The sequence below is a fragment of the Microtus pennsylvanicus genome, chromosome 5, assembly GCF_037038515.1.
Source record: "Microtus pennsylvanicus isolate mMicPen1 chromosome 5, mMicPen1.hap1, whole genome shotgun sequence".
Taxonomy (NCBI): domain Eukaryota; kingdom Metazoa; phylum Chordata; class Mammalia; order Rodentia; family Cricetidae; genus Microtus; species Microtus pennsylvanicus.
The window spans coordinates 121,087,505-121,102,215 of NC_134583.1; the positions used below are offsets into that span (position 1 = coordinate 121,087,505).

General features: G+C 43.3%; 1 protein-coding gene across 5 annotated transcripts in view; it reads left to right on the forward strand.

The window, feature by feature from the left end:
• Positions 1-7,051: 7,051 nt before the first annotated feature.
• R3hcc1l (R3H domain and coiled-coil containing 1 like) overlaps positions 7,052-14,711 on the forward strand; it is an 85,518-nt gene continuing 77,858 nt past the window's right edge. For 2 of the 5 annotated variants that reach the window (XR_012910690.1, XM_075974122.1), the window contains exon 1: positions 7,052-7,136. The gene's annotated coding sequence lies outside the window, so the exon portion shown is untranslated. Of the gene's footprint in view, positions 7,137-7,304; positions 7,426-13,588; positions 13,683-14,711 lie in introns of those variants that run through there. The other 3 variants (XM_075974123.1, XM_075974127.1, XM_075974124.1) reach the window with 3 other exon arrangements.

Below are 14,711 nucleotides of genomic sequence, written 5' to 3' on the forward strand. Positions count from 1 at the left end.
CTCCCACAATCTTCCCACCTCCTCTTCTGCAATGTCCCCTGAGCCATAGATGCAGGAGCTGTGATGTAGATTCATCTGTTGGAGCTGGATCCCCATTGATCTCTTTTCTCTCTCTGGTTGAGTAGACTTTTTTTTCTTTTCTTTTCTTTTTTTTTTTTTTTTTTTTTTTTTTTTTTTTTTTTTTGGTTTTTCGAGACAGGGTTTCTCTGTGGTTTTGGAGCCTGTCCTGGAACTAGCTCTTGTAGACCAGGCTGGTCTCGAACTCACAGAGATCCGCCTGCCTCTGCCTCCCGAGTGCTGGGATTAAAGGCGTGCGCCACCACCGCCTGGCTGGTTGAGTGGACTTTAAAGCTCATTTAGACGTCTGTTGGCTGCCACCAACATGTGAGTGCCGGTTCTTGCCGGTTCTTTTATGCATACCTTGCCAGGCAGGTAACTGTGGTTCATAGGCGTTGCAGCCAGGTAAGACTACATTATATCCAGTTGTGCTCTTCTATGGTGGTATCTGCCTGTTGTAAAGAGAACCTTCTTTGATGCAGGGTGGTGGCTACACTTATTTCTAGGTATAGAATTTATAATGTGGTAATGAATTACGCTGGTCTAATAAATGACAGTAGTAGTTTCTTTTCTTTTTTAAAGATTTATTTATTAATTATGAACATCTTTAAAAAAAGAAAAAAGCAAACAAACTACTACTGTCATTTATTTATTCTGCATGTGTGTTGCGGGCCAAAAGAGGGCACCAGATCTCATTACAGATGTTGTGAGCCACCATGTGGTTACTGGGGATTGAACCCAGAACCTCTAGTAAGAGCAGTCAGTGCTCTTAACCTCTGAGCCATCTCTCCAGCCCCAGTAGTCTCCTTTCTAAGCTCTTTAGCCTCACTAGCCCCTGGAAAGCTGATTAGGTTTCCAGCACCAGGCATGGTTCCCCACCTATTAAGTGGACCTTAAATCCAATTAGACAGCTGTTGGCTACCACCACCATGTGAGTGTCAGTTCTTGCACCTTTACCCAGCACTTGCCATGCTGGTAATTGTCATGGTTCATAGGTGTTGCAGTGTTGTAGCTGGATAAGACTGTTTCATTGTCCCCCGACCCTACCCCATCCCCCTGACAGCTTGCGTCGCATCTTCTGGAACCAGGGAAGCTGGACTTGAGGAAAGAGGCTTTCAGATCAGATCCAACTCAAGTCATCCAAGTCCTGTGTCCTAAGTGTATGGTGTCTTCAGCGTATACTTGCTATATGGCACCTGTGTGAAGATCAGAGGATGACTTGTGGGAATTGATTGACTCTTTCCTTCTATCTATCATGAGGGATTCAGGGATCAAACTCAAGATGTCATGTTTGACAGCAAGCACTCCCCTCCCCCACCCGACAATGAGTCATCTCATTGACTCTGGTGTTATAATTTAAAACCCCATTTGTTCCCTATTTGAATCTGTCCCTTCTGAGCAAAACCTTAAGTAATGTGTATCTCCCCTTTCCTCTTTAGTTCATCATAGTTTAACAATTTAGCGGCCATTGTATAACTCGGCCACTGGGTAACATTGTTCACGATTAGCCAGTGTGATCTGGTGGGTCTCCATCTTGCACTTGCAGTTTAGTGACTCAGCTAAGGTACCCTTCAGGGCCCTGGTCTTGAACTTGTTCCCTATACATAGTATTTTGCCTTCCAGCTCCAATGGGCATTCCCACCGATATAGCTAAATGCCAGAGAGCCCTGACTGTGCAGCGGAGTGAAGAGTATGGCTTGAGGCACATGGTGAGTTAGGTCTCGATGGTGTCAAATAGAAGGCAGTGACGAAGCAGAAGTCCAGACGGGTTATCAGTTACAGCTCTCGGGGACCAAGTCCTTCTCAGGTGATGCAGAGTGAATCTGGATACAAAGTCACTGAGCTCATCCCTTTATGTGGGGCTCGTGGCATAACATATAGGTTAACCACAGACACCTCAAGAAGTGGATATGGGTGTATATACAAGTCAAAAGTACATCAGCTGCCGGGCGGTGGTGGCGCACGCCTTTAATCCCAGCACTCGGGAGGCAGAGGCAGGCGGATCTCTGTGAGTTCGAGACCAGCCTGGTCTACAAGAGCTAGTTCCAGGACAGGCTCCAAAACCACAGAGAAACCCTGTCTCAAAAAACCAAAAAAAAAAAAAGTACATCAGCTGCTGGGACCCCACAGTCCTGAGGTTGAACAAGGCAGTAGTTGCTTCCGTGCCTTCTTTTTGGTGGCTTCAGTCAGAGTCCTCTGGGCTCCGGTTAAGTTTTAGGGTCTGGAGTCATGATTGTTATCAAAGAGAATGGAGTGAGAGCTATCTGTGACTGTCCTGCCCTCCTAGTGTCCCCCAAACTCTCCAGTTGATGGCTTAAACCACATTCTTTTAATAGCAGTCCTTACAAACACTAGTCAGGAAGGAAGGGGTCAACACCCAAAAGCCCAGTGAAATTTGGATCCTCTGTGTGTGTAAGCAGAAATCCACAAAAGGAAAGATTTCTGACGTTAGGAGGCACTGATCAGAGCCCACACTTCCAGGCGGAAGCCTTATTTAGTCCCTCTATCCTGGTAACATCTTCTCTTCCATCTTCCATACCATATGGGTAATTAAGGCATTGTATTCTGAGAATGTTGTGAAATGTTCCCCAGCAGGATTAGAACTTGTCTCCTTCACAACCTATGTCTGCCTATTACCTTCCAGGCGTCTCTACAGGACTGTTTTGAAACTAGGTTAGCAATATCCATCTCCTCACAAAGTCCCTGACCCCCTGATAGCTATCTCAGGACTCCAAAGGGTCACACAGTGGAAACAGGGGACCTGGCACCAGGAACCATAGAATAATGAAGTCGAGGTGCTAGTGTAGCAATTGAAAGCTCAGACTCTGGAGCCAAATGATTTTTAGTTCAAACCTCATGCTTATTAGCTCTATGGCCTCAGGCATATTATGAAATCCCTTTGTGCCTCAGTTTCCTCTAATGGGAAATGATAGTACATATAAGACTGCACGAGGACTGACTTGGATCAGGATGTGAAGGGTTTGGCACAGACCCAGCACACACTAAACACTTGCTAACGGTTAAATGTTATTATTTATTAAAGGAGGGATTTTCTGCATTCAGGATGATTCTTTTTCTTCTGTATGTCCTTGGAACCTCCACTCTGTGACCTTCTCCCTAATTTACATTTATGGAGCCAGCTGTTCCAATAGCCTCTCTTTCTTCTGGTTGGGGATGGGAAGGAAAAGCACCTTGCATATGAGCTCTTATTATTTTTTGGTATTGCTTACAGTGTCATCTTAAACCAATATGCCAAAGCTCATTTTCATTCAGCGCTAAGGGCCCTTTAAACCAGCCATTCCCCATTTACTCTGTTTTATAAAGGAAGGCCTTCGGGTTTCATGTTCCTTTATTGTATTTTGTAGGGTACAGAACACATATTGGATACTATGTAAATGCAGAACACTCTAACAATAGTAACAGACAGATGAGAAACTCAAGGAAGTGGAGTCACCATTTTGAATTTAGCTTTTTATCGATGAGCTGAGTGATTTGGAAGAGACAATGTGGCTCCAAGGCTAAAGAGCCCACAGGGATTTCAATGGCGAAGGTCTGAGTCTCAGTCACAGCAGCAGCTCCGGTGACCCAAGGCAAGCAGCTTCCTTCCCCTGGACCTCAAACTCTCCCCATGAACACTGGGCTTGATGCCACAAAACTGCCTCCCAGGCATGCTAAGTTAAGCCCGGCCATATGCAGCTGGGCAGATCGTGCACTGCTGAAGGGTGCCAACTGAGGGGGCAAGTGGGGCATAGGATGTGGTCCACACTTGGTCCATACTCTGCTATCAGTCTGTACCCTAGTAGCGGGTTGGTCCATCCAGAGGAAGTGTGTACTTGGCCCTTCCACTCTGCACAATAGTATTCATATCAGTTAGTAGAGACCCTGAATTGAGCAACTTGACAGGAGAGGGGCACAGAGTACAGCAAACAGAATGTGCAAATTCAACACAGCCACTGAATGCTTGCTCTGTGCCAGGCCCAATTCTCGGGCTGAAGAGATGGAGATAGATGCAGGCAATTAATACCTGTGGTTCTGCCCTTCCTCCTCCAGCCCTTCCTCCACCACATCCAGTCAATTAACAAGCCATGTCAAACTCACCCAGTTTGCTCCATCCCACTGCCAGCGCTTGGCTTCATTATGATACAAGGACTCCCACCTCCTCTATCCTGTCCTTCAAACAAAAGCAAGAGTGTTTGTATTAAAATGTGAATCAGATAATATTACTCCATTTCAACCCTTCGGTGGCTATAATTTAATTCAGGGTTCTCACGATGGCTCACATTCTGTCCCCTGAAGCAAAGCAAACCGTCTCGTCCTTTAAATAGCCTAGCTCTTCAGTTAGTCTAAGCCTTCTGGCTGGAATACCGCTTGGTTCTCCCCTTTAGCATCTCTTTCTCATCCTTTAGCACTAAGTGGACAGCCAGCTCTTCAAAGAAGCCTCCTTGGGCCACCTTGTTAAAGTTACCAAGATGTTCAATTGTACAGCAGCCCGGCTTACTTTGAAAGGAGAGAATTCCACATCTCCTGACTTATCTGCTGGATTGTTAAGTGCCAAATCAGTGAGGACCTTGCTTTTTAATTCTGCACTGAATGCCTTGCTAAATCTCTGATACACAGTACTTAATATCAATAATACTTATTAGAGCAAGCTGATAAATGGAATTCATCCGGGAGAGAAGTATTGTGACTGCACGGAGAGATGTAGGGATGGGAACCATGACGAAGGCTGTGATGTACTAGGTGAGGTGGGGTGGCAGATGGGGACACTGTTTCTATCGTTTGTGTGTTGATTTTTGTGGTGCAAATGCTACCTCTTGCCAGTGGTGTTCATAACTCACCATGGGGCAGCACATACTCAACAAAGGCTTAGTGGACGAAGCAATACTTGATTTGTGTTTTGCAGAATCTGTGGTTTGCTGGCTCAGGTCCAATACTGCTAAACTAGTTAAAACAGCTCTGCTTCCCAGCAGCCCACATTTAACTGTTCCTGGTTTCCCTACCCAGCCTACCCCTGCTCACCTGGGCATTATCATGTGACTCAATCCAAGCCTCAGTCTGGCTTTTCCCGGGTCTGACTTTCTACTTAGACAGAGGAACATTGACACCCCCCCCCCAACTGTCTTAGTAAGAGTTTCTTTTGCTGTAATGAAAAACCACGACTAAAAAGCAAGTTGGGGAGGAAAGGGTTTATTTAGCTTCCATTTCCAGATCATAGTCCATCAATGAAGGAAGCCAGAACAGGAATTTAAACAGGGCTGGAACCTGGAGGCAGGAGCTGAAGCAAGAGACCGTGGAGGGGAGCTGGCTTGCTTCCCTTGGCTTGATCAGCCTTTCTCTTTTAGAACCCAGGGTACCACCCACGATAGGTTGGGTCCTCCTCCATTTTCACTAACTGAGAAAATGCCTTACAACTGGATCTCATGGAAGCATTTCCTCAACTGAGGCTCCTTCCTCGCTGCTAACTCTAGCTTGCATCAAGCTGACAGATCCAGCCAGTACGCCAGCGGAGGCTGTGCAGTAGAAGAGACTTTCTGCAACAGTTAGTTCCTACTGTGGCCGATGATTGTGCTTTGTTGTTGTTGCTGCTTTTGCTTTTCAATATGGAACTATTTGATCAGTGTCTGTCTCTTCTTAAGGGGCTATAAACTCCACAGGGGTAGGGATTGCTTTGTTCATTATTTTTAGCCCCCAGCACTGTACATTGTGAACAATAAAATACAATAATTTTGTTGATCAGATCACTGGAGTAGGGGTGGGGGGACTTTTTAGGAAGGCTCACACCTACGTACCCTATAATGAGATTGGTGTGTCTTTTCTCTTCAGATCTCCTAAGGGATAGGAAGGAGAGCAGTGGACTGGAGACTCCTATTTTGTAAACGCTACCCAAGGTGTTCACCTCCATCCTGTCTCTCAAACTCAATTAAATGGTGTCTTTACAGGATTTTAACACAAACCTGACTTGATTAGATTTGTTATTTACATAAATCGGCCTTTGGCAGTAGGGCGGACCCCACAGTGGTACTGAGATCAGCAAGGACAGTAATCAGCTAAGAAACAAAGCAGGGGAAATGAAATAACTGGCAGTGGAAATCAAAGTGAGCAGATTCAAGTGCTAAAGTTAGAGAATCTACAGGATTTGGTTATCATTCAAACACGATGGAAGAGGCAATGGAGACAGATGGGGGAATCCAGGTCAAAGGGACGAGTGGATGTCAGTGAACAGAGAGGAAAGACATACTTTTTAAATATTTCTTTTTTCTTTTATGGTTGAAGATCGAACCCAGAGAGCCCCACTTGTTAGGCAATCACTGGGCTTATACCCTTAGCCCACCAAAGGGTTCAAGCCAGTGTTTGACAAGCCTGCAAGACAGGAATGAGACAAGGCTGTCTAGAAGTTGGAAGTACAATAAGCTAAGGCAGAAAAAAAAAAAAAGGCTGAGCTGAATTCCCCTCCCCCCATTCTAAGAATCGCAGAGAACAATATTTAAAAGGAGAGTTCAGAAAAAAAAAAGAATAGGAATAGACTGAGTCGAACGGTTTGGAATGAGGAAGGCAAACCTGGATAGTGTCATAGAAAATAAATGATAATGTCCAACATCATCAAATGAGTAATGCTCAAGTTAGACAGCCTGAAAATACCTCTAGTGGGTTTGGCGACAAGGACACTGGCTGCAACAAGGACATTTTCCGCGGGGGCAGAAGCTGCAGTGTAGAACACAACATACACAGGAAGGAAGTGGAGACACTAAGCGTAGATTACGCTTGAAGAAACTCGCCTGTGGACGAGGAAAGAGACACGGTATGATTGAGTAGGACGTGAGGAGATTTGAGCGCAGTCACAGCTGAGGGTAGAGATGGAGGAGGGTGGACAGTACAGGAGATAGAGGGGCGTCAACGCCCTCCCGCCCTCTCCATTTACCAGCTCCGCCCCTATGTGACGCGACCGGGCCTCGCAAAGACTACAACTCCCAGGAGGCCTCGCGGCGCGGGCGGAGCCAAGGCTTGGCGCGCACCCCAGCGGCGAGCGGAAGAGCAGGCACTTCATGGTGGCGACGGAAGCGGAGAGCGACAGCGTCCCGGTAACCACGAACCCCTGTCCCCGATTCTTTCCCACTGTGAGCTGGGGCTGGTTGTCCCCATTTCTCCCCTTCGTCCCCCGACAGGACCTCTGTTTGTTTTCTTTTCTCACGTGACTCGCGGGGCAGGCCCCTGCCTGGGGCGGGGGTTATTGGGAGCTCCCGCCCTTCGACCCCTAAGGGCTCCCGGACCCGACGGTCTCTTTCGTGTGCCTTCTGTCTTCTCAGGGGTCGCGTCCCTGCCTACCTTGAGTCTCTGCCTAATGCTTTTCGTAGGGATCATCTCCCTCCGGTGTGTCAACAGGTAGCGGGGGCTTTGGGGACCCGCTTTGGGCTGCGGGACTCTGGGTCACCGAGGTTGCTCCGGGATGACCTCTGGGTCGTGGGCTCCCGGGCAGTGCTGGGTGGTGGCACTCGTGCCTCACGTCTGCTCCGCTCCCAAAGCCCCGGGCTATGGACAGTGAACAGTTTAAAGTAGATAGAGTGTGTACTTCCTGCTCTTCTTGGGCGGTCCTCGGAAAACTTCCAAATCCCTTTATCGAAAGTTTCCGCCGAACTTTTGTCTCGGTGTCTGAGTTGTGAGGGAAGGAGCACAGGGTTTAGTGTTTGGCTCCTGAGAGATTGATGGGTCGGCCCCTTGCTGGACAGTGATCTTTTGTAGTCCTATTACCACCACCTCGGTTTCCCTGTCTTAAAAAGGGGGGGGGGGGCAGTCATCTCGGTACTCTGCCTTTCAGTGTTCTGGGTTTCAGCAGAAACGTACGTGTGAAACGTTTGGACTGTAAAGCATGTTTAAAATCAAGCTTTAGTATTCTCCCTTCTGCGGTCCAGGCCACTTGCATTTTACAATCACGTTCATATCTTTATGAAGACTGGAGTTAATAAATGCTCTCTTTAGGAACTGATATGAAACATACGATGTTATGCTAGTTTTCTCCCGGAGAGGTGACGCGGGGTCCGGACCACCTGTGGAGTCAGGGCCTGTCAGAATGTGGACTGTCCTCCACAGCTATCTAGCTGCCCTGCTCGCTCTGTGAGCACTGCACCTAAGGAGCCCCTAAGACTCTGAGCTCCCCAAGCTTGTTGCTGAACTTATTCCCAGAGTCTAGCCATTGTGGCCCCCCTGCTTTTCAGGTCCTACTCAATGTAGCATCTGCTTTAGCTGTTTGGTGTGTACTGGCTAGGAGTCTTTGCTCACAGGGTTCAGAATATAAGTAGCTAATACTGCAGTCTGTTTTCTGACTGTCAAGATGGGAGATTCTGAATGGCTGCTTATTGTTGCGTCTGGGGAATCACCCCCCCCCCCAACTTGTAGAGGAGTTCGGGAGTTTGCAAACAAATTTTTAAATGATGTGGGATATGGTAATTTTTCGATTTGATTGTTTGGAATTGTTGATTGGAAAAGTTTTAAGTATGGTTTAGAAAAAACAAGGACAGAAGGAAAGTGTATTAGGTCAGTGTATAAACTTGAACAAATTTGAATTCAAATCCTGGTGTTGGGGCTTATGCTGGGCAACCTAATTGACTTCTCTGAGCCCGTTTATTAAGATGGAATTAACAATATTTACCTCATAAGTTTGTTAAGATTGTGTAAATTGTGACTTTGAAGACATTAGTGATGGTAAGGGCATGTAAGTTAATTTTTGTCGCTGTTACTGATGAGTGATGACAAGAGGTGTTGTTAATTTTAGATATTTTCCTGAGATACCATTTGTTTGTAAGGATATTTTTTCTGTACTCTACAGACTTTAAAAACTCTGGTAGAACTGGCCATGGTGTTAACACACCTATCTCATCATTTTTAATATCAAGACAGGAGAATCGCAAATTCAATGCCAGTCTGGCCATTTTAGAGAAATTCTTTCTCAAACACCATTATCACCACCACCAAAAAATTGTATAAAAGTAAATAGAAGTTCTTAGCCAGGTGGTGGTGGCACATGCCTTTAATCCCAGGCGGTAGTGGCACATGCCTTTAATCCCAGGCGGTGGTGGCACATGCCTTTAAACTCAGGAGGCAGAGTCAGGTAGATCTCTTGAGTTCAGGCCTGCCTGGTCTACAAAGTGAGTTCCAGAACAGCCAGAGCTGTTATACAGAGAAACCTTATCTTGAAAAACCAAACCAAACAAATCAATAAAGTTACCAAAATTGCAGATCTTTTTCTCATAACAATTTCATTTTTATAAAACATTCCAAGGGTTGAGGTGTATAATTGATTGATAAGAGTGCATAAGGCTCTGGGTTCTTTCCTAGTGCCAGGAACAGCAACAGCTACCAACAGCAAAAGCCTTTAATCCCAGCAGGCAGATTGATCTCTGAGATTTTTGCTAGCCCAGTCTATGTAGTGAGTTCTAGGCCAGTGATGGTGATACAGTGAGAGCCTGTCTTTATATGTAGGTATGTATGTAAAAAGATTGTTCTTTTTTACTATTTGGGTTTCCTACAGTGCTGTTGTGAAATGGTTGTTGGGTCTGTGCTTTAGTTAATATTTTTGTACCTTGTTAGTTGAAATTGAACTGGTGCTTTATTTATGGCCTGTACTAAGTGTATTTCACTGTGCAGTGCAGCTTGTAGCAGGACAATTACCTATAACTCAGATTATTGACAAGAATGGGCTTTTATAGAGCAATTTTTGTGTCTGTGTTTACACGATTACTCCCCCCCACACACATATACATACACATACAGTTTTTAAGCTAGGCTGTTGTAAAATTTTAGCCCGAGTTGGACATGTTGGTGTACACCTTTAATTCTAGTACTTGGGAGTCAGAGGCAGGATGATCTCTGTGAATTCAAGGTCAGCATGGTCTACTTAACAGTTCCAGGTCAGCAAGAGCTACCTGGTGAGACTCTGTAACAAACAAATTTAGCCTAAAGTAGCCTAGGAAACTTGATGTCCCTCTTTTTTTTTTTTTAAATGATGCCCAACATCTTCTGCTGATGTCCTGGTTGTGTATGTATCTTTAAAGAGTGAGATTAGCAAAGCCAAGGAAGACAGCCTTACAGACAAATGATCTGTTGTTGATTAGGGCAAAATCTTAGACAGGGTTTCTCTGTGTAACAGCCTTAGCTGTCCTAGAACTCACTTTGTAGACCAGACTGGCCTTGAACTCACAAGATTTCCCCTGTCTCTGCCCCCCCCCCCCGCCCCCTACTCCAGTGCTGGGGTCAAAGATCCAGCATCACTATGCCTGGCTATATCAGGGCAAAATCATATGGGTTAGGAAATGAAATATGCGGGGTGGAGGTGGTGCATGCTTTAATCCCAGCACTCAAGGCTGGGACACAGAGAAACCCTGGCTTGAAAAGACAAAACAATAACAAAACAAACAAAGAATTGAAATACTATTTTTATTTTCTTCAGGTGACTCATTGACTGCCAGATAGTCACACATTTAGATGTTTAAAAAATATTTCCTTTATTCCTTTTTTTATACTTGATCTTCACCAAAAGACCAAGAAGCAATTATTCTCTTTCATCTTGTGCCCTCTGCTTTTTAGATTCATTTTTACCTTTAGTTATGCTTCAGCATGATTTTTTGAACAATAGTGTGTATGCTATATATAGACACATATATACATGTATATATGTATGTATACTCATACACACATGTGTATACACATATAGCTATAACAGTAGAAAGTTATGCGTATTAAAATCTGCTTTGTGCATATTGTGTTGTCACCTTTGTTTCAAACACTTGGCTTTTGACTCATTTTACTTAAAAGAACTTCGGCAGGTAGATTTCGTGCTTAACTGTGTACATAGTGAATGCTCAGTGATGATTGTTGAATAGGAACATTGTACTGATTGTCTTATGCGCTATGGCACAATTAGGTGAGGCTGCACTGTATTGTGAAAATCCCTAAGCTTTGGAGTCAAAGTTCTGAATCCAGTCTCTGCTGGGTGTAGCCTTAGTTCCTACTTTTGAATTCACTTCACACCATCAGTAAAGCAGGGTTATTAGCCTGCGAGGCTGAAATAGACATATTTGAGCTAGGCATATACTAGTCAAGTTTAGTAGAAAAAGGAGTTGCTCATATTAATATTTTTAATTTTTATTATTTTATGATAGTTAAATAGGTTTTGACTATATTAATCATTCTCTTAATGTTTCACACGATCGGTGTGTTTCTTTTTTACCCCAGGTTAAGGTGGTTGACTGTGACTATGGAGCCTGAAACATTGCAAAGCTAATTGGCCCTCATAGAGTTTGAATCTGTGACCTGTTCTCATTAAATTCATGCACTAAGTATTCACAGATATCTAACATATTTTTTAATTTGGTATTCATGTAACTCATTAGATATAAGTAAATGAAATAGTGCCAAGAGTAAAAATATAGATTTTTTAATTAAAAATTTATGAAGCTAACCCTCTAATATATAAAACTGGCAACCTATAGGATTAGCCACTTACCTGAGCCATAATTTAAACATTTCTTTTCATTGTTGAGTTATATTTATGGTAGGTTTCCTGCCCATAGAAGTGAAGAGTAGACTATGCGTATATTGAAAGAGGACACAGCTTCTGTGCTGCTCACCAGAGAAGATGCTCTTAGTGTGCAGGGAAAACGTGAATGAGCCCAGCAGGATGGATGAGGCTTGGGTAACTCCTAAGAGCTTATTGAATTACAGAGAAATTTAGTTGTCAGAGCATTAGATAGGAGAAAAGTTATAGGGTGTTGTTCAGTGGCAGCAAGCCTGCATTTTGGAGTGTGTTTTCTGCTCTGAATAAGCCATACACCATTTTTTCCTAGTCTATGGTGTGCTTTTTTCACTATATCATGTTAGCTTTCTGTGTAGTTGACCATTTTTCAAATTCACTACACTTTATTAATATTTGTTGCCTTTCTCTTGCATCTCTCTCTTTTTATGCCAAACATGGCCAATTTAAGACTGGGGATAAAAACATACATAAAGAAGCAGTATTCAGGGGAGAAAAGAAAAGAAGTAATATTGGAGTCAGCAAGTTCTGGTGTATAGAGTTGTGACGTTTTCAAGCAAGTAGATTAGTTGTATGTAATGATAGGAATTTCTGGAATGATCAAATGCTGACCACTCATGACCTGACATTAAACTTGATGCAGATTGAAAATATGGGCGAAAGGTGTGTAGTATTCATTAATTACAAATTTGTTTGTTCTTCTCCTCCTCTTCCTCCTCCTCCTCTTCTTTTTTCAAGACAGGGTTTCTCTGTAGCTTCTGGAATTTTTCTTGAAACTCACTCTGTAGACCAGGCTGGCCTTGAACTCATAGAGATCCACTTGCCTCTGCCTTCTGGGCAGTGCTGGGATTAAAGGCGTGCGCCACCACTGCCCAGCTACAAATTTGCTTCTTAAGAAGTAATCTGAATGTGTGTTAATATTAGTTTACTGTTAGGCTGTTTAGAATTCTTTGCTGTGGAATCTCACAAGAGGAAGAAAGAATGGAAGTAGTTTGATTTAAATCCAGTCAGCTTTATACCAGTAGTCTTTTTCTGTTTTCATAACTGTAAAATGGACATAATACTATTAATTCTGCTTTAAAAATGAAAAGAAAAAGTAAAAAAAAAAGGTATTTTGGGATAGAGTTAATAACTACGGGGAAGAGGATGGTCTCTGACAAAGATATGGTCTTATAACACAGTAGCAGGGTGAGGGGCCATCAGAAGAGTCAGCATATCAGGCAAGACACTTGCCACAGCCTCTTAAGTGGGAATCAGAAATGCCGAGAAGGGCAGCTCTAGACGGTCATGCGAGGGCCCAAGTGATAGGTGAGAGAGAAGAGCTGTCAGGTATGAGCTTACTGAGTCTGTTCGTGTCTTATACTTGAGAGCTCCCATTGTACTTCCCCAGGAAAGGAAGGAGAAGCAGGAAAGTCAAGTCACATGCTCCTGCAGTCATTACATCACCGTTTCCCTTAAATATACTTTGTGTATTCAGCACAGAACCACCAAATGTTTGTATTATAGTTATCTTAAGTACTTACTTGGCCTTTTACAGTATAGTTTAAACATATTTTAGAAAATTGAATAATTTATTTTTAAAATATTTTTACCAAAAATACTAATGCATGTTTATTGTAGAAAAAATTGTACAGAAAACTTTAGAAGATAAAGACAAAGCATTCATAATCCCAAGATCTAAACAACATGTAACAGGCACATATTGTTCATATGGGTTTTCCTTCCTAGTATTTCCTTTTCTAGGCAAAAGATTTCTCACTTAAGTTCTGTGTTTGTAAGTGCAAAGTTAAGCTATAAATTAACCATTGGGGGTAGTTATCGTTATGTACCTATTTTAACACTTCCATAAACGGTTTATATGCCTATTTTATTGCTAGATACAGACCATATATTATTATCCATCTCTGTCTCAGGCATCTAGCATAGTGTTTTGTGTACAGTAGGCCTTAGAGTATGTTTGAGATGATTTGTTAGACCATCTGAATAGAGATTACCTTGTTTAAACAGGTCTTCCCAGTTGTACATTTGGTGTTTTGGACATCCTTAAAATTGGGAAAAACTTGATTTGGGGGAGTGTATTTAATATGAAGCCACTGAACAGGTAAAGCCCTTCCCCCGCCCCAGTTAGCTTTTGTTGTGTGTCATGACACTTCAAAACTTACTAATAAATACTATTTTTTTCATGGTAAGCAAATACTCTACTACTGAGTTAAATATCTGGCCTGTTTTCTACTTTTATTTATTCTCTCTCTCCCTTCCTCTCCCTTTTATCTTTCTTTTCACAAGTGCATGAGTGTGTGTGTGCATGCATGTATATGTGCTCACATCCATGTGTGTGCACTTGGAAGTCCAGAGGAGTAGGTCATGTGTCTTGCTTCAAAGCATTTCACCTTATTCCTTGGAGACAGGGCTTCTGACTAAACCTAAAACTTATCATTTTTCATCTAGCTGGCTGATCAGCAGCAAGCTGATATTGGGGTTACAGTGTAGGGCCACACCCAGCCTTTTTACATGACTGTTGGGGATCTGAACTCAGGTCATGCTTATGTAGCAAGTAGTCTTACCTACTGAGCCATTTCTGCAGCCCAACCCCCTTTTAAGGAGGCAGAACTGCAGTCACATAGGGCTCCACAATTGCACCAGATAGCCTGAAACCTACCAGGCTATCTCCAGATTCAGTTTCCATCCTGCTTCAGCCTTCCAAATTGCTAAGATTAGCGGGAACTACTACACTGGCCAGTATTTCTTTTTTCAACTTAAGTTGATCAGTTTCTGTTTTTTGCCTTTGAGCCCCATCATATTAAAACAACAGTCTTATTTTGTAAGTGATAAAGTACGTGTTTACTATAGATAATTTTGCCAGTCAGGAAATAAAACCAATCCCATAATCTAACTTTCCAGTGCAGCCAGCTTTTAAGTCCATGATTTTCTGTTCATAGTTCCTAAATTTTGTTTTGTTTTGTTTTTTTGAGGCAGGATCTCACTGTTTTACCCTCACTGTACTAGAGCTCCCTCTTTAAACCATGGTGGCTTCCAGCTGCCTCTGCCTCCCAAGTGCTGACATTAAAGGCATATGCTACCACTGCCCGGCTTCATAGTTCCTAAATTTGAACCTTTCTGAAAAGGAAAA